At 54.0% G+C, this 10,142-nt stretch overlaps 1 long non-coding RNA gene across 1 annotated transcript; it reads left to right on the forward strand.

Moving 5' to 3' along the window:
• Nucleotides 1-1,838: 1,838 nt before the first annotated feature.
• Nucleotides 1,839-5,442, forward strand: LOC129637328 (uncharacterized). Its single transcript, XR_008707434.1, has 2 exons — nucleotides 1,839-1,973; nucleotides 3,913-5,442. It is a non-coding gene; the product is annotated as an uncharacterized LOC129637328 (long non-coding RNA).
• Nucleotides 5,443-10,142: the final 4,700 nt, after the last annotated feature.

Genomic DNA, 10,142 nt, shown 5'->3' on the forward strand with positions numbered 1-10,142 from the left:
AGCAAAAGCCCTGGCCCTGCGCTGCTTCAAGTGGGAGCCTCTCCAAATGGCAGTCCTTGGTGAAGTCTAGAATGTTCCCTTAGGAGAAATCTAGAATGTTCTCCATCTGCCCAGCCAGGTGAATGGAGGGCTGGCTGGAGACAGCTTTCCAGTCATTGTTCGGTTTCTCCACAGACCTCAGTGCAGAGTAAAGTCTGCCCAACCAGAACCCCGAACCCAGGGGCCCTGTCTCCTTTGAACCCGTTTCTGGGAGGATAGTCTGTGCTGGCTACACCTGACCACGGTGATTTCCGGCCAGCTCTGGGCAGGGACCCCTGGAGAGCACCCCACCCCCTGCCCATTGTCCTTTGCCTCCAAACAGCCCATTTTCTTTCGGGCTGGGGTGTGGACAGTCGTGGGAGAAGGAACAGCATCCTCTCGCTCCAAACCCCAGGGCCGGGATGGGGGACACCCCAGCGGAGGCCGCGATCCTCAGAGAGGCCCCTGCTCGGAAAGAAAGGCATTTCTGTGTCTCGCTCTGAATCCGCCTCGGGTTTCGCACTTCCCTTCCCCGGGACAATCCCGACCTTCACCCTGAAGGAACTTCACACACACACACACACACACACACGCACAGGCACACGCACATGTATTTTTGGAAGAAGGGGAAGAATTCCAAGAGAACCTCTGCTCGGTTAAAAATGAAGTGAAGATTATATTAAGAATGAAAGGCGAGCGGGGCCGCTGGGGCGCAGACAGAGGGCCCTTTCATCGGCCCGGCCGCGCGCCGCGGGCAGCTGCCAACACAAACGCGGGCGGAACAGAACCTGCGGGGCCGCCGGCCGCTGCCAGGCCGCGTCCCCGCCGCCCCGGGCTGGCGCCGCTCCCCGTTTCCGCTCTGCTGACGCGCCCAAATCGCCCGGCGGCGGCGGGGATCCCGGGGCCGCGCGCGGGGAGAGCGCCGGAGGAGGCCGGGCCGGGCCGGGCAGGCGGCGCGCTTGCTGGCCGGAGCCTCACCTGCGCGCCCCGGAGACCCCAAGTGGGGCTCGGGGATTCCCGTCCGAGCGCTCTGGTCCACACCACGGCCCGCCGCCCTCGCTGGGGCCGCCCCTCTGGTTCCCGGGCTGCGCGTCTTCATCCCAGCCCCCAGCGCATCCTGGGCGCTCAGTGGACTCCAGGCAGCCGCCTCCGTGAAGCCCGCTGGGATCATCCCTGCGCCAGCCTCCCACGACTGGTACCTGGTCCTTCCTCGAGGCCCCTCTTGGGCCCGAGCAGACTCTGTGTGTTGCTCCTGCAGCCCCTCACCCAGTGTGAGCCTCTCCCATCCCATCTCTTTCTGGCGCGGGGAGGGTCCATGCTTGCTACCGGCCCCAGAAGCTGCTGCTGTGTGTTTCCCATACAGATCTCTCCCTGGAGGACAGCCTAATGGTTTGCGAGTCCAGGACCGTTACTCCCCTGGATGCTGGGAAAGCTGCTCACCCTGACCTCGGTCACAGCCACGTCAGCCCTCCCTACTTCTCAGGACTCCTGTGAGCTTGAAGACAGAGGCTCTGTGGAGAGGCAAGAACAGCTTGGGAACTACGGGGTGCCTGGGCCTTCCTCTATGAGACAGGCCCCCTTGGCCACTGCCCAGGTCTGCCCTCCTCATCCCTCCCGGACCTTCACAGGAGGATTAATCAACTCTATTCAGAAGCCCCAAGACACCCTGCAGGGGGAGAGGTTATGTTGGCCCACAGCCTGGCCCCTGGGAACCTTCCCTCCCAAACCCACCCCACCACTTGGCTCCCACCCCAACACAGGAGGAGGGCAGGCTGCTGTTGGCCAATCAAAGAACACCACCCACCTGCCTGATTGGTTCTGGGATGGGCAGTGACCCACCTGACCGAAGTCAAAGCTTTGCTGTGAAAGCCAGCAGGGAGGCTCTGGGTCTTGGGGCCTGAGAGAAGTGAGGCTGTGGTGGCCACAGGCTCCCCAGTGCCAAGAGGGAAGTGGAGGTGAGAGATGCAGTGGGTGGGGGATGGGGAGAGAGAAACAGGAAAACCCAGAGAGACACAGGCATCTTCCTGGGTCCCCACAGGGCCCAGCTCTGCTGCAGACAGAGCCACCCATGACAACAGCCAATCTCTTCTCTTTTGGTTTCTGTCTGCTGGAATTGAGAGTTCGCACCTAATATCCTCACCACACCTGAACAGTGAAGCCTGAGCCCTTGCACCTGGTCCTTGTGACCTTCACCTGCTTCCCTTTCTGGCCTTGGGCTGCCTTATGCCTGTCCGGCCTCCTTACTGTTTATGGAGGATTTGCACAAGCGTGATCGGGGGTGATCCTCACCATACCCCAGGTGTCGGGTAAGGAAGCTGAGGCTTCGGTGCTGAGTGCAGCATCCAGAGTCACAGGGGCATAATAAGGATGAATTACAGCCTCGCTGTGTCTGACCACAGCCAGCCCCCCAGCCACACCGGCCAGCTTCCCTCTGCCCTCCTGCGCCCTCCCTCCTTCCTCACCTAGGACTGACTTGCTCCTGAACCCCACGCTCGGGCTCGGGCGCAGTCTTCCCTCCTCCTCTGCTGACCTCCATCCGTTACAGCTCAGTGTGCACCCGCCTCCCTTCCCCCTCCTCTGAGCCTGCAGCCTGCATCCGCCATGTGGCATTCCTGCTTCCGATACTGTGGGTAGGTGGCTGCATTCCCACTCTGCTCCCCCAGGCACGGAGTCAAGGCTGAAGGCAGAAGTCTGCTCTATGCGGCTCTAGATGTGCCTTTAGAATACTGAGGGGGCAGAAACCAAAGGATGTGATGATGGGTGAGATTTGGGAAGTGAGGGCAAGAGGGGACAGTCAAACACAGTGACCCTGAGGTTTGTTTCTGTCTTGAATGTGATCGCTAACTGAACTCAGAAACACGAGAGGAGGCCGGGTTGCCCAGAAGAGACTGGGGAGGGGAGGTCTCAAGGCCCCTGGGTCCAGAGAGGGCAGGGCTGGAGGAAGAGGTTTAGGAGGCTCCAAGGTAAAAGTAGGACTGAGCCCTTGGGGGGGTCAATGCGTTCACCTGAGAGGAATGCATTCTTGCAGAAGAGATGATGGTCAAGGACAGAACCCCAATATCTATGGGGCTGGCGGAGGAAGGGGTAGAGGAGGGGTGAGAGAAGAGTCAGTGAGGGGGACAGAACAAGGAGAGGGCATTGTGAAAGCTATGTGAGAAGGTGTTTTAATAAACGGTTGCTCCACAGTGGCAAGTGATCTCAGAGGTCCATGGGAAGAAGACTTCTTTCCAGAAGGAAGGTGCTCCCCTGGACAGTCAGCTCCGGGGTCACTGAGGACCTGCATCAGAGTTGTGTCCACGGGGTGGTGGTGCAGACATCTGACGGCAGTGGGCCGAGGGGCAAGCGATGGAGGGGACACGGAAAAGCAAGTGCAGACAACTCAGCCTAAAGCCAGGCGGGTGCAGGCTTAACAGAGAGGAGGAAGATATACTAAAACCATGAGATATTACTGAAAGACATTAGAGACCTAAATAAACAGAATGATATCCACGTTCATGGATTAGAAGACCGCATATTATGAAATTAGCTGCTGCTAAGTCGCTTTAATCATGTCTGACTCTGTGCGACCCCATAGACGGCAGCCCACCAGGCTCCCCCATCCCTGGGATTCTCCAGGCAAGAACACTGGAGTGGGTTGCCATTTCCTTCTCCAATGCATGAAAGTGAAAAGTGAAAGTGAAGTCGCTCAGTCATGTCCGACTCTTCGCGACCCCATGGACTGCAGCCTACCAGGCTCTTCCGTCCATGGGATTTTCCAGGCAAGAGTACTGGAGTGGGGTGCCATTGCCTTCTCCATATGAAATTAGCAGTATTCCTCAAATGAATCTACAGATTCAATGCAATCCCTACCTAAATCCTACTCAAAAGCTGCTTTTTTTTTTTTTTTTTTTTAAGAAATTCACAAGCTGACCCAAAAATTCACATGGAAAAATGCAAGGAATCCAGAATAGCTAAAACAAAACGGAAAAAGACCAAGGTTGGAGGAGTCACAATTCCTAATTATAAAACTTAGTACAAGGCTACAGTCATCAAGCCTGTTGGGTAGTGGGCACAAGGACAGACGTACACAGAGGTCACTGAAACAGAAGCGACAGTCTAGCAGCAAACCCACACATTTATGACCAGTTGTTTTTGACAAGGATACCAAGATCATTCAGTAGCTCTGGTCTTGAATATTCTCTACATACCATACAAATGGTTCTAGGAACCTGGATATCCATGTGCAAAAGAATAAAGCTGTGTACCCTTACTTCGTGTCATATACAAATAATAACTCAAACTGAATCAACCTAAATTTAAGAGCTAAAGCTATGAACCTCTTAAAAGAAAACACAGAGGTAAATCTTCATAACCTTGGATTTGGCAGTGGTTATACCAGTAGCATAAGCAACAAAAGAAAAGACAGGCAAACAAGACTTCATCAAAATTGTGCCTCAAAGGACACCATCAAGAAAGTGAAAAAACAATCTATAGAACACGAGGAAAATTCTGTAAACCATAAATCTGACATGGGACTACTTCCAGAGTATATAAAGAACTCATTTCAATTCAACAACGAAAAGACAAATGGTCCAATTTTAAAAATGGTCAAAGGATCTAAGCAGACATTTCTGCAAAGAAGATACTCGAATGAAGAGCACATGAAGGATGCTTGACTTCAGTTGTCCTCGGGGAAATACAAATCAAAACCACTATGAGATACTTGTTCACACCCACTAGAAGAGTTATACCACCACGACTGTTATGACCACCCATAAGTAACAGGTGCTGGCAAGGACAAGAAGAAATCAGAGCCCTCATACTTGGCTGGCAGAATGTAGAATGGTGCAGTTGCTGTGGAAAACAGGATGACTGTTCCTCAAGAAATGACATGTGGGAAAAAAAAAAAAGAAATGACATGTGGAATTACCATATGATCCAGCAACTCCACTCCCAGATGTATAGCCACAAGAACTGAAACAAACAAAAATATACACAAATGTTCACAGTAGCATTATCCATTATAACCAGGAAGTGGAAACAAATGTCTACCAACTGATCAGTGGAAAAACAAAAAGGTGCTGTGTACATACAGTTGAACATTACTTAGCCATAAAAAGGAATAAACTACTGAAACGTGCTACAACATAGATGAACCTTGACACCATTATGCTAAAGTGAGACAAGCCAGAGACAAAAGGCCACATATTATGTGATTCCATGTATATGAAACATCCAGGAGAGGTAAAGTCAAAGGTGGAAAGGAGACTGATGGCTGTCAGGGCCTCAGAGGAGAGAGTGGGTTGTGACGGCCGATGGGTACAGCATTTCTTTCTGGGGTGATCAAAATACTCTCGAATTAGACAGGGTGATGGTTGTAAAACTTGTGAATATGCTTTAAAAAAAAAACCCACTTAATTATATAACTTCAAAGAGTGAAATTCATGGCATGTGAATTATGTCTCATTTGTTTAAAGGAGGAAGAATTATATGAAGATTGTCTCATGTAAAAGTTAACTCTCCTAGAAGAATAACGAGGAAACTGCCAAGAGTAAAGGGATCAGGAGTAGGGAAGAGGGCAAGGATGGGAAGGACCGTATTTGTACATCAAATGTCATAGGAATGAATGCATTACATTTTTCAATAATTAAATAAATAGAATAAAATAAAAGGGGTCTGGCTATGGGTAAGAGGAGGAGGCAGGACTGAAGAAGTCTTTTATTAGGAAGGAGAGGCTGGACCATGTCTGGAGGCAGAAAGAGAGAAGCCTGTGTTTCACAGACAGTTGATGAACCACTGGGGCCAGGATCAACGGCACAGAGAGGGGCAAGGGGTGGGCACTCCCCCACCCCCAGCTCCTGCCCTGAAGACCCTGGGGAGGAGGTGAGGTGGGCAAAGATACAGAAGGAGGGGTGAGGGGAAAGGGGCGCCTTATTTCATGCCCAGTGATGTTTATTGGCTCTGTGGAGGAAGAGGCCAGGTGACTGGGCCTGGAGAGTGGAGAAGGGGGTGCATGGAAGGGAAGAGGGGGCCTGAGAATCAAGGGCAAGGTTAGGATGGGCCCCTCACGGAATCCAAAAAGGAACCAGTGACGCAGGAAAGGGCTGCTGAGTAATTCTGAGGTTGGAATTGCACCTCGGTGATTTTCACAGCCACTCCACGGAGCCTGAGTAAGGCTCTTTGTGTGCTGGGGACACTGTGCTATTGATGGCGGGCAGCTATCGGCTGTGGCCAGGCAGGGGTCAGCCCACCTGGGAGTCTGCCTTATACTCCAAGCGTGGCCCAGCAGGGTGGGGCAAGTGGGCCTGGCCGGGGTTCAGGAGAAGCTGAGGGGCGGGCGTGCCTGCCCTAGCAGAGGGGCACAGGGTCGAGGGTGCCCTGGGGGTGACCCTTGGGCTGGGGAGTCACTCCATCTCTGGGGTGGGGACGACTGAACCGGGTCAGGCCAGGAGAAGAGGGGCTGACGGTGTCATGGCCTTTAGTTCTCCCTGTCAACCGCACATTTTCCAACAACTATTCACAACCGAGTGGGAAACCCTCACCACATTTCCAGCCAACTAGCTGCTGTCTGCTGTCGGTGCCTAGGGCTTTTCTGACACTGAAGATGCCATCGTTATTTGGCTTTCGCAGCCACCTGGGAGGAACGCAGCCCTGCTGTGAAGGCGTCTGTGCACCCTCGGCCCTTCTCTGGGTGGGTAATCATCTCTAAATCTGCAGCCTGCACATCTGCCAGGAGTTCCAGGGTCCCGCGCCCCTCACCTGTGCTTGCCCTGCCCTCTTTAGCAGTCACCGTCCCCCATGGCTCATGCGAGTCCAGTCTTTTGTCTGACCTGGGTTTATTTTTTCCCATCAAGGGTCCTTGAACCAGACTCCTCAATACAGCCAGCCCAGGCAGACCTATCCCGCATTAACTTCCTGGCTTGTCCATAAGGATTTCATGAGGTATATGAACATAGGTCCTAAGTGAGCTCCATTTATTCCTTCGACAAAGCGAGGATTTTATTTCTCTGTGCTGGGGAATGGAGGACCACAGTCAGGTGACCTCCCGTCCCTGCCCTAGAAGCTCAGAACCTTGGGGAAGTCAGGTCAGACCATCTGGTTACTGTGGGGTGTTGGGAACCAAGGGTTTGGTTATCTTGGAGGCAGCTATGTCCATCAAGGTGGTCAGGGAAGGCTGCCTGGAGGAGGTAGCCTTTTTTTCTCTTTTGCTCCAGGTCTATGCATATATTTGTAACTATCTTGTGGTTCTTGTATTAAAAAACTGAATGATTTTTTAAAATATGAGAAGTATTTTAATACCAAGACAAGAGGAAGGTTTGTGATTTTTATTTACCAGACGAGGGGCAGAGAAGTTTACGCTTATGCTGAATGGCCCATCTCCCATGATTGTTGGGCTGACCTCGGTTTGCTGGGGGCACACACCCTGCCTCTTTGTGAGCCTTGGCGGCTTCCACTCAGGATGCTGTCTTAAGCTTTGGAAAAGGAGTCAAAATGCAGTCCGATCTGACAGCACCACACGGGGCCACAAGGTGTGGGTCACTGTGAGAACCACAGGTGGCTCCGCCTGGCAGGAAGGCAGGGTGCCTGGCAGGGAGTGGCTGGAGGCAGGCCAGGCCTCCTGTGCTAAATTAGGGAGTTTGAACTTTATCTCAAAGGCTACTGGGAGCTACTGAAGCATTTAAGCTGGAGCAGGACAGGGCAAGCAGGTGGAGGAGGTCTGGAGACTAGGACTGGAGGCCGGGGGAAGGGTGTCCAGAGAGCAAGGTGAGAAGCCGTGACCTCTGACCCAGGCAGGGCAGAGACACGGAGCACGAGGGGCTGATACAAGGGACGCTCAGGAGGCACACCCCTCAGCCAGGGCATAAGGCTGAGCAGGAGGAGGGTGGGCAGCAGCCCCGAGGGGCTGGCTCAGGCTTGGGGTAGAGGGAGCAGCCCGAGGGACACGACTTTCACATCCTTGTGCCAAGGCTCTCGGGAGTCACGCGGGAGTCCCTCCAGCACAAGCGGGAGTGGGAGTCAGGCAAGCCTCCTCCAGGTGACGATGGCTCTGGCGCATCTCCACCCACTTATCCATCCCACGGCTCTCCTCCAGAGGCTCTCAGAAACCAGCTCAGGTCCTGCACTGGGAACTTGGATTCCGGGTGCACGGGCTTCCCGTGAGCACCCGTCACGGTCACTGCACAGACACCGTGTCACCAAGCAGGAGTAAGTGCGGGGCTCTTTCTGGGGTCTGTGACCTTTGTCTGGAATCCACCTTTTCCAAATTGGCCATCTGTCTGGAACCTGTCTCCTGGTACTGTTCTTGTTTCCTGACATTTCTCAAAGAGCAGCCGTTAAGCTCCCCCATTCCCACCCAAGTCAATTCCCCTTTTGGTTGGTGAATTTTCTGGGTCCGACTGTTCTCCCTAGAAGGATGTTCCTCTTCTGAGCATCAGTGAGGGTGAGCTGCGGAGAGGGGGCTGGTAAAGGGGGCTGAAGGGGGAAGCGGAGATGTGACTCTGGTCCTTCCCCATAGGCAGCTGCACTTTTAGTCTGAAGGATTGTGAAGAAAACCACATTTGTAAGAAAGAAAAAACATTTTTGGCTTAGTACACTATATCATATCGCATTATTATCTATCTGCTGGCATTTCTCTTTCTAAAATGTTTGCCTCCTAGGCCACAAACAGAAGTGTATGGGTGCACACACACACACACACACATACAGGCATTTCTGCTTAACTGATGCTCTGGATTAAGTATGACTACTCATCGTTATTAGGTCATTCATCGTGACTGGGTTGACCAAAGTGATTAGAGAGGTCAAGGCAAGCTTAACGAGGTCAGGAGAGAAGCAGCCAAGAGCCCAGCCTGCCTCCTGAGATCCAGGGAGAACAGGCGTCTTTGGGGTGCTGGTCACCTGGGGAGGGGCCTGCCGGGCTCCTCAAGGCCTACAGGAGGGTCTGATTTCCCAGCCAACACACACACACTCTGCTGGACCCATGCCATCTGTCTGCCCACATGACATAAATGCAAAGACGTCTTTTCTCAGACAGGCATGTGGGTCCCCTCCGGGCTGCGGCCCCTGCTGTGCTCCCGGCTGGCTGGAGCGGGTCCCTTAGGCTCCCTTGTCACAACTCACCGGTCTGAAGAGCCTCTCCCTCTAGGCTGAGAACTTACCACACTCGACACCTTTTCCTCTTGGAGGGCAGGGGCCCTGGAGCTGAGCCAACGCCCAGCACAGACCAGTCTCTCTGAACAGCTAGGCTGGGTGAAGCAGCTCAGGCAAGAGAGAGAGCCAGAGAGCCGTCCCAAAGGTCACCACCCCACCCAGGCTGGGGCACCTGCAGCAGCCCAGGCAGGCGGGCCGTGGTTTCTGCGGGCCGCAGGGCTCGCCAGGAAGCATAGAGCGGGTTATGTCGCCACCTATCGCCCAGTTTGCTCAGCAAAAGTCAGCCAGGGCTCCGGGCCTTGTCTCTAGCGAAAAGCCCTCAGACCCTGTTCAGAAGACAGCAACCAGCCTGTGGGCGTGGGGAGCAGGGAGAGGTCTCTGAGCATGTCGCGTGAGGGGCCGCCCTCTCAGTTAGGAGCACTCCAGCTCGGCCCTTACCGCGTGACCCAGGCCCAGACCTTCCTCCCTGGGCTTGGGCCATGGCTCTGAACGCGACAGTAAGTTGTCAGTGATGGTTGGGTGGGGCGAGCAAGGCTCACAGAGGAGGACTGAGCACCAGGGCCAGGTGGGGACAGCCAAGCCCTTTGGGATCCAGAGGCCTGTCCAAACCAGCCCCGCTGTCCCATGACGGGGAGAAGCGGCCCTGACTTGGAAGAGCCCTGGGGCAGTGTCAAAGTCCCTCAAGGCCAGTTTGTTCCTTCCTGGTCAGGGCAGGGCCACTGCTCACCTCCCAGACTTGTACCAAGAAGAAGCGGCGGCAATGCTGTGAGGCCCAGGCGGCCCCTCAGGTGGCAGCTGTCAGCACCCAGCACCACACTGGTCAAGACACCATGGGGAGGCTGGCTTTGTAACACCACACACACACACATTTCTGCAAGACTCACAGTCCACAACAGTGCAGGAGGACTGGCTGGCTCCCAGGTTTCCAATTAACTCTCTTGAAACAGCTTTCCATGGAAGGGAGAAGATTTCAAGGGAACCCCAATGCAAATGCA

Source organism: Bubalus kerabau, chromosome 23 (assembly GCF_029407905.1).
Source record: "Bubalus kerabau isolate K-KA32 ecotype Philippines breed swamp buffalo chromosome 23, PCC_UOA_SB_1v2, whole genome shotgun sequence".
Classification (NCBI taxonomy): Eukaryota; Metazoa; Chordata; class Mammalia; order Artiodactyla; family Bovidae; genus Bubalus; species Bubalus kerabau.